The sequence below is a fragment of the Scomber scombrus genome, chromosome 10, assembly GCF_963691925.1.
Source record: "Scomber scombrus chromosome 10, fScoSco1.1, whole genome shotgun sequence".
Lineage (NCBI taxonomy): Eukaryota > Metazoa > Chordata > Actinopteri > Scombriformes > Scombridae > Scomber > Scomber scombrus.
In genome coordinates, this window is record NC_084979.1 from 13,528,890 (window position 1) to 13,543,265 (window position 14,376).

Genomic DNA, 14,376 nt, shown 5'->3' on the forward strand with positions numbered 1-14,376 from the left:
AAAGACACAACAAGTTTTACCAAACATGTCATCTTTAATCAGTGTTAATTCATAACATGCAATAACAGAACAAGACAAACAATTCAGAGACTGAGTCATCGCACATGTAGCTAACGCCTACTAAACAACCTTCACCTGTATCTCAAAAAGGCATGACAACTCAATATTTCCGCACCATCCAACCGTTCCCTATGGCCACACAGACATTTCTTAATGAACAAGAATCTGCAGCCATGTCTGGCATTTCATCCCTCTCAACCATACTTGCTGGTACCCCTGGGACTAGTGTTCAAGCGCTACACACTGCACTGGATATGTGATGGAGAGAGAGAGGAGATTAAGAATTTACTGCAGGATATTTGTAGATATCGGTACCCCAATTGTTAATCCCCTTATAAGAAAAATTACACTTTTGTTGACTAAAGCTGCTTTGTGTTGGGGTCAATGTGGAGAGTTTGCTTAGACCAAACAGACAAATGCATAGCTTCACCATCAGAACTAAAGGGAGGGAGGTGGAGAGGTAGGAAAAAAAAGGTTTGAGAGACTAAAAGTAAAGGGTGTGCACAAGGGCCTAGCAACAATACAAACAGAGCAACAATAGAAACCAAAAGGCAGCACGGAAGGGATAACTGTGCGTCTGCAACTTAGTAGGTGCAATGGCAATGCTAATCTGTGTATTTAGAGCATTTTCACCCTTTCAAAGCAAATCTCCAGTGAGAGCTACAAAAGCAGTAATTAGCTTGGGTTTCATGCAAATTCTGTTCTTCACTAATAGGCAAATTAAAGCCAGGTCTGGCTCCTTGACATGAAGGTGCTTGAGAGGCTTCTGCATCAAGATGTCCCCGGCAGAGTGCCTTATGTGTTCAGAGGATTTCAGCACACTTATTAATAATGTAGGAGATGTGGAGAGACAGGGATTGCATATCGCCCTCCGCGGGTCACATGCTGACAGAAAAGCACAGTGTGTCCTTAGAAACCAGAACACTACCTGCTTAATGCTAAATATGTGATGATTATAGCAGCTGCAATTGCACTGACTCTAAGGTAGCTAAAGCACAGGTAAACAATGCATTTGTGTGCACCCCCTGCAATCTTCAAACAGGTTAAGGTGCAGCGGCAGAGCAGCAGCTTCCATATTGGGCACTGGAAGAGGATACAGCTAGACAGGTGGCTAAATAAAGCCCAATTTCACCTTTGACCTGCCTCCAAAGGGAAACTGGAGCCAGGGCATGAAGAAATGAAGGGGGATTTAGGTTACCAGTGCCCCTGTTCCCCTTTCCTGGAACAATCTACAGTGGTTATTAACAAGGGGACAGCCTAAGCTCTGATTCAGTGCCAATGAAGCAACTTAGCAGTAAAAACAGAAGGATGATGAGACAGTGCCACATGTGCGGGGTAATTTGGACAGCAGGATGCCCATGACAGGCAAGCAAACTGACCGAGACAAACCAGCCTTACTGGGAATCACAACTGTGTTCTGGCAAGTTCAGACATGTGAGCTTTCTATTCTTTATTGACTCTGCCGGCTTCCCTGGGTCAGTCTTGGATCTTGTCATAGATGAGGGTAGATGTCAGGGTGTAAAATATGTATCCAAGCAAAGCAAAGCAACATGGTAGCAGCTAGTGGGAGACTGCCTGACTCCTGAGGGTGAATCATGCTCACGACGTGGCATGGACGTCTTTGCCCACTCCACTGCTCTCAGAACAGATAGCTGCCTCGCACATGTGGTCCTCTCAGTGCGTCATAAGAGTGGGTCTCTCATCTGAGCCTATAATGGTGTACTGAGGTGCAATGATGCACAAACTACCACACAAATAGAGCTGTAACCAAGATTGCATCTGCCATCTCCCAGTGAGTGACAGGCATGGCAATGGTGACAGGTGTGTAGTCAAATTTATGATTACTTATACTTTGTGTTGAAAGAATAACATATTGCTTGCTTCTTATGGCACATCCACCTTAGGTCATCACACACATCTGTCAAACTGTTGCATCTTTATTTATTGGAGAGGGGATTTTAACCCAGCCATCTGAGATGAAGTAAATCAAACTGGAGTGCCCCATATACTCTAGAGTGACTCGCTTTACTTTTTACACCTGCACTTGTGCATCACACTTAGACAATCTACGTGAGCATGGGTCATATATTAATAGTCATAAACCAGGAATGCAATGAGGAATTCCTCTGCTTTCCATTTATAGTAAATATTCCCACCAGAGTCACATAGTGTACTTAAAATGGCAGACGCATTCTGCTGCCTAATAAACCACGTCATCACTCTGTCTTCCTCAACCATGGCAACAGGTATAGGACCAGATTCCGGTTGCCATAACAACCTCAACTTGGCACACAAGGGGAGGATGCGGCACATTGCGTTCGGTTTTCTCTCTCCTCCAGCATCCCCCATTGCTGCTTTGTGGAAATTATGTAGAGTATTTTAAACACAGGTTTATTATCATTATTTACTTAAAAAAAAGGAATTTTAGAAAAATCCTGAAACATTAAAAAAGACACTGTGTGACAAACTGCAGGATTCATAAGACATTAAACTACTAATCATATCAGACAACACCAGAACCAACTTTTACTACACAAAAAGCTTTTAAATACATTGTAATTGGGAACATCTAATAAACATGAATGTTGTAATTACATATAAAAATACCAACAGTTAATCATTTAAAAATAAACAACCTTTTGAGCATCGAGCCTCTTCTTTTGGTGACACAGAAAGTAAGCATTGATTGGCTGCTTACCAGGAAACACTGAATGTCCTCAGGAACAAGGTCAGCAATTCAACATTATCAATAAAAGAGTAGCATAAACGATGTCATCAAACACTGAATGTACATTACATAAACTGACGGCATGCAAATCTGTGTGGGAGACACTGTAGGAGACACAATTCTCTCAAGATAGAGGAACTGATTTAGATGGAAAACCTAAACCTAGAAGAACAGACAAGCTGACGGGGTGGCATGTGATGGTAGGTCCGATGTTTATTTTTCCAAAATGCCACAGCTATGCATTTTCAGCTCCCATTCTGCATAATAAATAGGACTGATAGCACGCCGGCACTCTACAGGAGCTCTCCATTTCAAGGCAGGGTGGATACCAGTTAACTAACCACATCCTGCTATCTACAGAACATCACTCAGCTGGTCGTAGCTTGGCAGACATTTTGTGCTCCAGTAGTCAACATGGGGCCTATAATCCGGCCAGGAAAGCAGAGACACCCCCAGTAATGAGGTTGTTAGGAGGTCTCCGAACACCAGATGGGGACTAAAAGCTAGGCCCATTCACCTGAGTCTAGCAGGCAAGCAGGGTCTAAAATGGCTGAATGTATCCGCCTCTGTCTTCCAGTAACCCTCTATGGACCTGATGGCTGATAGTTCAAGCTGATTGACAGTCCAGGATAACGGGGATGGGAGATAAGGGCATTAAATAAAGAAACGCATGTAATAATAATAAATACTAATAATAAAACCAATGAACAAACTGCTGCTATGGGGGAAACCAAGCATTCAGATATTTAATATCTGTTCAGTATAGTTATTACCACGTGTGCTTCTTTCAGCACGACTGAGGAATTTTAATAGCATCCCTGGGGTGTATGTGCATATGGGCAGCAGTGTGACGTAACTGTTCACCTCTGAAGAATATTATTGCATTTAATTCCCTCGCAAGATTACAGACTGCCATTTTCCACTAAATTAAAGTGTTGGTTTAGTACCAAATGGCATCCACCATGTGCACTTAAATTATTACGGTACCAGACAAGTGGACCTATTGTACATGATCACTTTGTCACAAGAGAATTCAGTCAATTGAAACAGATTATGGTTCACCATCATCGTTTGTCCACATTTAGGGTGACAAGCCTGAAGGCAGTAACAGAACTGCACGAAAACCAAACATTAATGTACTGTAGCTTTTGTTTTTGTAAGCTTGAATGTCAGTTTTGAATGATTTTAACAGACTGGATGGAAAACCTACAGTCGAAGTGTGTTCAACTTCCAAATAACGTGATCCCCCACCAAGGAGACCTATAAGCTGTATGTGAAAGAAAGAGTAGCTCTGTCATATTAAAATAGACTAACACTTGCTTAGATTAAAGCTGCAATAACAAACCATTTCACTGTTGTTTAATCTATTTAATGTTTCAGTTACATGATTAACAAACCTCCAAATGGGTCATGCAAGTGACACATTTTACCATGTGGTTCCTGTTGTGTGGTAAAGCATCACAGGCAGTTGCTCATGGAAAGCTACAGCACATTCTTGCATGTGTCAATTTTGGTGAAAAATAGTTAAATAAGAAAAAATAAGAGTGCAAATTATATGAGAAATATAGAGTGTATAGTGTTTATACAGGATTTAGATGTTGGTTAACCGCCCAACAGCTGATGAGCTCTTTTCTATCAACATGTCAAGAGAGAAATCCATACCATTGCATCTCTAAAGTTATGTATGTCTATAAAATATTACAACTGCACACCTGTGTCACACTTTGTGCTTGAGTGGTGAAGCAAAGCATCTGTTGACATGAGCTGATGGTCCGCGTGCTGCCACGGTAACACTAACATGTCTGTTCAGACTTACATAGGGAGCATACAGACTGTATGGAGCACATGCTGAAGTTGCCACAGAAACGCTCTGCGTGTTGTATCCAGTGTCTTCGGAAAGAGAGTGTGTGATGGCTCGGTTGCCGGGGCTGCAGCACAGGTGACAGAGTTGTCACTGGATGCAGCTCAAAGCTGTGGGCTAAAAGTAGTGTCTGAGCACTGCTGTGCACATTTGACAAACAGCTGAGCTTGTCGCAGCCACAACACAGGCAATACAACAACTCCAAAACAGAAACTAACATGTGGTATCTTGATTAGCCCCATTGGATACAGTACAGTGCACTTTCACGTCTGGTCAAGGAGTTGCCATGTGGGCTTTAATTAAAAAAATATCCACGGAGCAATTCAATACTTCTCAGTTCAGCTCTCTTGCCAAAAATCCCTGGAACTTTCCGGGCAGGCAGAAGAGTTTGTCTAGCCAGGAGACGGACCCGTTTACACAAGAATCCATAACACCATCACTGATACAGACATATTCAAAAAACAAACTTTCTATTAATTTTAAGATCACATTTTCATTTGATTAAATGGGCCACTTCATCAAAGTAACAAAAGCACCGTGTTCACCCTATTTCTACTTAAAAGTCTGATCACGTCATTTTTCCCTTTCTAGTAAGAGGAGAGGGGGAAAAGCACAGGAAGACACCAGAACAATGCACTGAATACGGGGAATTGCAGTTGACAACAGAGGCTGCAAAACATGTTAGGTAATCTGTTATGACAAGGCTTTATGTGCCCAGTCCCCTCTATCACAATGACCCTTTTCACACTGCCTTACACCCCCCCAACCGCCCACCCCCCTCTCCTTTTTACAAAAAAATATTGTCACATTTAGGGAGAAAAAAAAAAGAAAGTGATTGAAGTTAGCTAAATGTAAACTTAACATTAAAAGAAATGCATTGAAAAAGATGTTCATTTTACTGTTGTTAAAAAAACTGAGCTTAGAGATCTGATTCATTCAGTGACTGTGTTTACATGCACACAAGAAACCAGGTTATTGACAGTAAACTGGTTTAGGAAGGAAATCAGTGTGCTTACATGCACTGCAATTAAAAAAAGCCCACATTTCATCCAGCATCAGAATTAGATCCTACCACCAACAACATTTTTGACTTTGTTGTCCATTTTTTTCTGAGCATTTAGAATGACAGTTGCATTAGTCAGCAGTGGGAGCGTACAACATTTTTGGTTATCATGCACATATGCTGTATTTGGCAACAGATCATCCCTTCATTCTTTACACCAATTCAGGAAACTGAATATCTTGTTAACATGATGTTTAAAATAATTTGAAAAAATCTGAAAGTTTAAATGAGCATGGGTAAATAAGTGCATTTATACAAACAAATCAGAGGTTTGTTGAGGATTGTTTTAGTAAGTGCTGTTTAGTTTTGACCAACTTCAATCCAAAAAGTGTAAAAAATAAAATAAAATAAAAAAGTCATGGCTTTAAGGGGGTTTGCCCATCTAGCTGGAAAGCAGTGGGAAAGGGTGCAGTCCTGTTCCATGTGCCAGCTGTTCCAGCTCTGACTACTGTCTATTTATACAGCAGCAGATGGCAGCTAGTGCTTTGCATGCCGACAGACTGTCAGTGACAGGAAGGAATGGACAGATTTCAGCCGCCCAACCTTTCCGCTGAACTCATAGCCAAACCATACATTGCTGCCAGCCCGCAGACACTGATAGCTAGCGAGGATCGTGAGTGCCTTTTGATATTAGCAGCTCACGCAGGCTCACTGAGTCCAGGATAACAGAGACTAAAGAGAGGCTTCTAGAAACCACCAGACAGAGAAAACATGCCAAGCCAGCAGGACTCCATTCAGAAGCTAAACAAACACAAAACTACAACAAAGAGCGAGGGATATCAGGCATCCTCTTAGGTGATGACATGGGGGGTTAAAGCATAAAGGCACACACAACTGAAATCAGAGCTGAAATTACAAGAAATCTCTAAATGACAATCCAGCGGCTTGCAAATCTAATGCTGAGTGTGTCTAACCAAAGTGTTGACTTGTTAAATGAACATATTTGTCGTTTTCACCTACATGTTAATATTAACGATATGATACAGGATCCTCAGAGTTTTCAGCTGTTTTCACAGCTTAAAGAGGAGATGTTTCTCATGGATCGGGTCCAAGAAGGATATTCTCCTCTCTGCAGGTGCAGTCTCAAAGGTCAGAGGTCTTTCCAAACACATCCTTTGTCATGGAAAACTACAGTAATACACCCACAGCTTTAGACGAGTCTGGTATTTTCCAGATTAAAATAGCACTTAATGTATTGACAATTCTAACTTGCCTGTGTCAACTTCTTTACACAATACTTAAGGAAGTGGGTTTGTGTGCATCTGGAGTCAAAAACTGAAAAGGACAAAAGATAACACACTTCTTCTAGAGTTTGTATCATGGGAAAGTATTTTTCTTCTCAGCTCGACTGTGGTTATTTACATCATGGGTGGCAGTGCTAATAAACTAATAGCGTTCCCATGAATAAGCTGACATAAAATTATCAGCCTGCATTGGGAACAGTAATAAAACTTATCTGCCGCTGGAGGAATGCTGATTCCAAGACCAACAATCTGTCACTTTAAAATTAGTGCCGTGTCCCAGATAACCTTTCCAACTACCAGCCATCGCTGGTCAAACTGTCCATCAACATACAGTAGGTCAAAGGCAAGACAGTAGATTTATTACTCTATTATTATCCATCCATCCATCCATCCATCTTCTGCCGCTTATCCAGGGTCTATATTATTACTATAATATTATAATCCTAAAAACTTCGATCATGACTTAACAGCACCGCAAACTTGTCTCTTAATGACATGCAGATCATCATGTGATCCAGGCGGAGTGGTTAGACAACAGTGTAGACCAGGCTGTGCAGACAAGGGAAATACAGAGCCCCTTACATTCATTGCTCACCACAGGCGCCCATTTCACAGAGCAGTGACCTGGATTTCCTCAACTAGCCTCCACTCCGAGACCAAGGTCTCTCTATAAATGCTTGCTGGCTTTATGTAAGCATCGTGACATCATGAAAACAACCTTGGCACATTTATCTGTGAAAATCCCACATCTTTCTTGTAATATCCCCATCTTAACAATAAATGAATAATAAGATAAGAAGGAGCGGCATCACTGGTTTGACATGTTCAGTGAAGCCAAAAAACATATAGGATAAGCACTGACGGATGCCTCAAGCTATCATCAGATGACTAACACCTTTTATCCAGCATTTTCTCTGAAGGACGGAGATGACGCGCAAAACTGTGTGTGTGTGTGTGCGACTACCGATCTCAATTAGCTGCACACTCATCAACAGCAGCATGAGCCAACCACATTCTCGTCTTATTAAGGAAGGTCTCAAAAATATTATACTGCCAAACTCCCTACTTCTTACTCATGAATTATACAAAGTAAGCATCATGCCCACCACTAAGCTACCCGTGCCTGGACTGCAAAGCTCTAGAGAGCTTTGCCTCTGAATTCAGCCCTCAGACTGTGGGAGGAAACCAAACAATACAGTCTGGAAAGAGAGAGCAGTGTCGGCTAGGGCACTAAAGAAGACTAAAAAAAACACTTTCTTGAATGTGGGAAAGTCCGGCCATTTCACCCAACTCAGGCAATGAACCAAAGTGTAGGTAAGAGGAGCAAGACAGGAGCACCATAACCTCAAAACAAACACACCATTATCTGCCATTTATCCGCTGTTTGCATCTTGAAAATGCAGATAAACAAGGATGGATGCGGGCCGCTGCAATCTCATTTTAATAGGGGAATGACAAATATACCGAGAGGACGGTGTGCCAGTAATGATCTGATAATAGGGGCGTACAGTATATGAGGCTGTAGTTTGTTTGCTTGAATCAGTGGATGAGTTGCTACTTTGTTGGATTTTGCCTTTGGGTTGGTTTCACATGGGCAAAATTTCAAGTGAACTAAAATGCATCAGGCGAGAGCTGTAACTCGTAAATCGTTCATTGGTCGGACATTTGGAGGGCGGAGAGAGACTAAGACCATCTCTTCAACGAGGTCTCAGTCTGGTTGTTTTGGTCCCCAGTTGAGTGCGCTTGCTGCTTTCACACCTACCCAAACGTACTACACCAAGGGAAAAAACGCACTAAAGTCAAATTTAATCGAGCTAAACAAGGCAGGTGTGAAAATGCCCTTAAACTCAAGTGAATGGCTGCATAGAATCTTCTACAATGAAATTAAATCAGACGTTATGCTGTGACGCCTGGTCTAGATATCTTTCAACTAGGACTTTGGATTTACTTGTGTTTTAACATATTTTGTGGTGCAACTAAACCCCACTTGCTACTGCCTTGTCCGGATGCACGAAATAGGCAAAAGACCCTTTTGTTGTACAGACAATCTCAACGACCCTTCAACTGTTAACGGCGTCGCTGTAAAACTGGGACACGTTTTAGGATTTGGCTGTTTTTCCACCTTGTTGTGCGAGGGATGGCAGGTAGTCGGTCTTTTATCTCTGGTTATATTACTAACATTAATGGATTTGCTTGGTCTGGAGTAGAGCAGCTGATCGAAGCAAAGCCATCTAAGGACAGCTTCAGATGAGCATCCATCCTTCTGAAAGGGTTCTGCACTGCCAGTACCCTTTATCTTTATTTAAGAAAGTTAAAGTATTAATGATAGTGAAAAAATATCAAATTATGAAAATGACAAGTCCTTTTTTTGCAGTGTAAACACAAACTGCTAGACAATAACCACACAATAACCTTCAACAGACTCAAATATAACAGCTTTGCCTTTTCTTTAGTTGTAGCTCAAGTGCATAAATATCATGCATTTCTTATCATTTTACCAATATGACTGAAACTTCATCGTTCTCAGCTAGGAGACTGTATATGATGCTGCCTCACGCTGTCCTACACGTGAATGGTGCTCGTGCATGACTTTCAGTGTCCCTGCTGCTGTGGCTGCCTTTACATCTCCCCTCCCCCTCTCTCAAGTCAGCTCCACTCAGCTTCCGCTCAGCCCCATCACAAGCTGGGACTAATAGTGAGTTAAAAAACATGGAGGTGAACTAAATTTTGCTAAGCTGATGTATTTCTTGTTATACAGTTAATACCATGCTGCTACTTGTTTATCACAGCGGTTACAATGCTACATAATGTGAGATTGTTTACAAAAAATGTGCCACAGATCTGACAGAGGGTCACTTTATTCTACATAACGTGACAAACAGGTCACATGAGATCATGATATTCACTTGTTTTTCAGACCTTTTCTTTTTCTTCTTTTTTTTTTGTTTAAAGACATCTGGAGCTAATCCCCAGGCCCTATGACATTAACAGAGGGGCAAAACCAACAAATTCAATCATTATAAACCCCAATGGTGACATCTCTGTTAAATTAATTTTTAATCCATGTCCGATGTCTCCAGATGTTTTTTGGCAAAATTATGTACTTTAAAGAAAGATACTTTAGAGTAGCCAACACAGACTTGAAGAGCCTAATTTAGACTAACCAACATTTGTTATTTACATGCTAACCTAAAAGTCCTCTGCAGTTTAAATGTCACAGGTTACTGCTATAAGTAAACTGGCTCAGCACTAAAGCAAAGAGGCATCAAGACTAATTTTAAAATATTGGCACGCTGAAAACAAACTCAACAAACAACCGAGTCAACATAAGTTTTAGCTTGGTCAGCTAAAGAACTGAAACCACAATTAAGTAAGAGGCTGTATTTATCACTTTCCCTCTCTGACCTCTGCCACATCAACTACATTCCTGCATTCAGCCTGTCCCCGACATGCAATGCCATGCCGTGGTTTGTTATTCATTTCAAAACATAAGTGAATGGATAGAGTTTCCGCACCAATGGAACAGGGCCTACAGCTGCCTACTAATAGTCTACCAGCCGTTAGTCAATGAGAAGAGTCTAACTCAACTAAGTTTTCATTGGTCGGTTAGTCGCAGAAAAAAAGGAACCCCAAACTCTCTTCAGGAGCTGTGCCTTGCCAAAATGAGGTCAAAACCTTGTTTGGTTGGACCGTGTGTGAAACACTAGAGGGCTTTTAATTTGAAACAACAGATGCAGGAAGCAGCAACACGTGGCGACACCCAGCCAAGGCGACCAATCACTCAGTCAGTGACCCTGTCAGCTGATTCCTCTGGAAAGATCTGTCAGCTTCTGCACTTTCCTGCCAGAAAAAACGCGAAAAATGAGAGACGTAGATGTAATGGAACTAACTGACCCATGGGACTGAAAAGGGTAATTCAGTCTCCTCGGTGGTTATTCCAACAGTGTTTGTTAACAGACGGCTTGCTTCATTTGTGCGCTTGTAAAATGTATATTTTAAAGGCTCATTATTACAATTTCTCTGTAACATAGCACAGTGTTAACAATGTTACTTATTTATTATTTTTCAGCCCTGGGACTCAAACCATTGTCTGATGGACCACAAATATATATTTAAACAATTAAATTAATATCATAAACATAAGATAACTAGTCGAATAATGGCTTGAACTTAACTACTTAGTGGAATAGGAAAATCTTTGGTTGGGGGCAACTCTAGAGGGGCCACAGTGGTTCTATGTGACACTTTGTTTGAAGTGTAAAACAAAGTATCATTAATACTATTTGATTTTAAAGCTCAATACACACACATACACAATACTGTAGGACTGATTGCACAAACAGGATTTCACCAAACTAATTGTAAATCTTAACACATACTTTATGTTCAGTGAAGATTTCAATAACAAAGTGAAAAAGTTATCTTAGTGAAAAGTTAAAGAGCTGATACTAAGACTCAAATTGTACCAAAAACTATACAAACTGTGTCGGCATGCATCCAGGCATACACCTAGACCCAGACTGTCCTGAACAACTGCGTACTATTCAATTTCAAAAGCGGTCAAACTGCATCACACATCAATTTGCGACACTTGAAGCAAACCTTAAGTGAGTTTTCAAGGCAGAAATTTAGGACAGAAGTTTGTGAGCCAAAGCAAACAAGAGCACATGATGTTATAAAAAAGATGTTTGTCGCAACAGAAGAAAACTGCTGCTGTTGCCTTGACGACCCAGCACAGAAAAAGACCACGGGAGATATGACAGCAATAGATGCACGAGATACAATCTGCTGTTTCTTCCTTTCGAGTTTCACAGAGTTAAACTTTGTGTGTAAAAGAAAGAAAGTTGAATAATAAGACAGAGTTTTGTTACACAGATAGTTCAGGTAGGTGTTGAAAACTGTCTGAGCTCTACAACATGCAACATTTGGGCTCCTGGCCTGGCGGTCCTGTGAACACAGCATGAGCTGATAACAGATACAGGCATCTGCCTTTCCTCCCTCCTCATTAGGAGGTCAGTCAGGAATGTCGCTCCGCTCTGAGGCGATGAGGAATGTAACACCCTGAGTGGGTGTGTCTGGATATGTGTACACCTACAAGGGTCACGGGGATTACAGTCTACAGGGCATGGCGACCTGAAGCAAACCTGTGGATTACTGCTCCTAATCCCTCCCTGACCATTCCTCACCCAAACCCATACTTCCCATCTAACTCCCAACTTGTCCTGCCAGCTCTCTCCTCAATGACAACGATTCATTCACATGAGATGGGTTCATTGTCATTTCTGCTGTGGTGATAGCCTCCTCTTATGTGCAACGGACACAAGGACTCAGCTGATTCCTCCCCGCGGGGATTTGTAAGGTCAACATCCACTTAGTTGATTGTGAGAGGACACTCGGGTGAATTGTAACTGAAAGGTGAAGGTTTAATTCATACGTTGACCTTTGGTTTGTTCTATCAGTTTGTCAATTAGTTTCTCTCAGCTCAGGGAGGGATACTGTGCAACATCTACTTCTGTAAAACATGGATTGCGTAGGCTGTTATCTTTTTTGATATTGCATTAGAAATACCATCCTTATCACTGGATAAGGTCTCCCATAATGGAAGAAATTGATCTTACCGCTGGTTTGTTCCACTGAAATCAACCAAACGCTCTGAAATAACTCAGAATCTGCTTCTCTGCATGCACTGTGTGAGATCTATCTATCTCACGATCTTTGGCCATACATACATTAGAGGCTGGAGTAACATCACACATGGGTTACATAACAAGAAAGAGACTGATGTGGAGAACACATCAGGTTCATAATGAAGGCAGGCTTTGGGTGTCCTGGTGTTATTCAACATTTGGAGCACCAACACTAACTAATGCAACAGTCCATCGCGTCACCCCTTTATAATTACATTAGCTCTGGTATGTTTAAGAGCTTCTACTGAAAGAGGACTTTGCTTGTTTCCAGCCAGCCTGCAGAGGCCTTGGACACATTTCCTGCACACTGGATAATCAATTTGCTGCCCCTCTGCCTGTACCCTATCCTTGACAACCCTCCATGCATGGTGAAAAGGAGAGCGAGAGAGCAAGAGCGAGAGCGAGAGAGAGAGAGAGAGAGAGAGAGAGAGAGAGAGAGAGAGAGAGAGAGAGAGAGAGAGAGACAGCATATCCTGCCCTTGGCCCCAAGCTCTCTCTTTCTCTGTGTTGTTGACACATGCACCCACCCCGACACATGTGCCCTTGAGCGAGTGACAACAATAAGGGGAGTGTCACGGCCTCATCCACACATCTGCCAAACACCCGCAAACTGACCAAGCAACTCCATGAAGCATCCCATTTCTGTCAGGCTGCTCTCAGTCCCATTTAAATGTTAGCCATCAGCAAAGACACCATGAAATAAAAACAGGAATACACAGTTATCGCAGACACTGTTAGGACCACCGTCTAATCAATGATGTGCAGTGAACCATATTTTGACAAAAGTATGAACATAAATGTTTTTAAAAAGTCTATTATGCTGCAGCAGTGGCTTAAGAAGTTTCTATGAATGTTTTGACACATTTTTTCTGATGTGAAAAATTGTCAGTGTTGTCAGAATAGGAGCTGATCAACAATCAAACAAACTACAATAAATTCAAACCCTATTGGTGAGTGTTTGAAACTCAAAAGAGTGGAGGATTTTTTGTGGATTACCACATTAAATTGAGCTGAGTCATGGAAATATTACAGTTGATAGGGGCATAAATAAACAAAGCCATCTGGTTTTGGCTGACGTAGTTTAATTTTTTACAGTATTAAAGAATTACACACATTTGGTAGTAATGAAAGCAAAACATATCACTGAATCAAAGAAAACACAAATCTGTCAAAATCAATGAAAACTACCTCGAGAGAAATCGGTCAACTTTAAGGCCTGCTTTGAAGCTTTGTTATAAAATTCAAACAAAGACTCTTACTGTCACATGCTTTAATCACACAAAAATCATAACAAGTATGGCATCTCTTGGCTTTACCAAATAAAGCACTGCTGAATTGTTAAGACTAAATATTTATCATGGCTGACTTTGCTAGACAGTGACAGATACTAAGTGTGAGGAAATCCAGCAAACTGCAGAAACATCAGATTTTCACACTGCATGTAAAATAATGTTTATAGCACGTACGCTGTCGAACGTGTGCATGTTTGAGCCACTAGCTACAATTCAGCCTCTCAGCATCCTAATAAGACAGCATTCTCAGCATACCATCTGCAATGAAGTCCTGATGAAGGGAGAGTATGGCTGCCTGCCAGCCTCCCTTTCTGCTCTGCAATCTGCCCATGTGATAGGAGGTAGAGTAGGCAGTGCTGCAGCCTCCTCCTCTCCCTCGCTCACAGACGCACTGACTAACCCCCCAAAACACTGCATATTCCACTGCAGCTCTGCTACAAA

At 41.5% G+C, this 14,376-nt stretch overlaps 1 protein-coding gene across 3 annotated transcripts in view; it reads right to left on the bottom strand.

Moving 5' to 3' along the window:
* kif1b (kinesin family member 1B) overlaps window positions 1-14,376 on the bottom strand; it is a 57,866-nt gene that overhangs the window by 40,485 nt on the left and 3,005 nt on the right. The gene's annotated exons all lie outside the window — the stretch shown is intronic.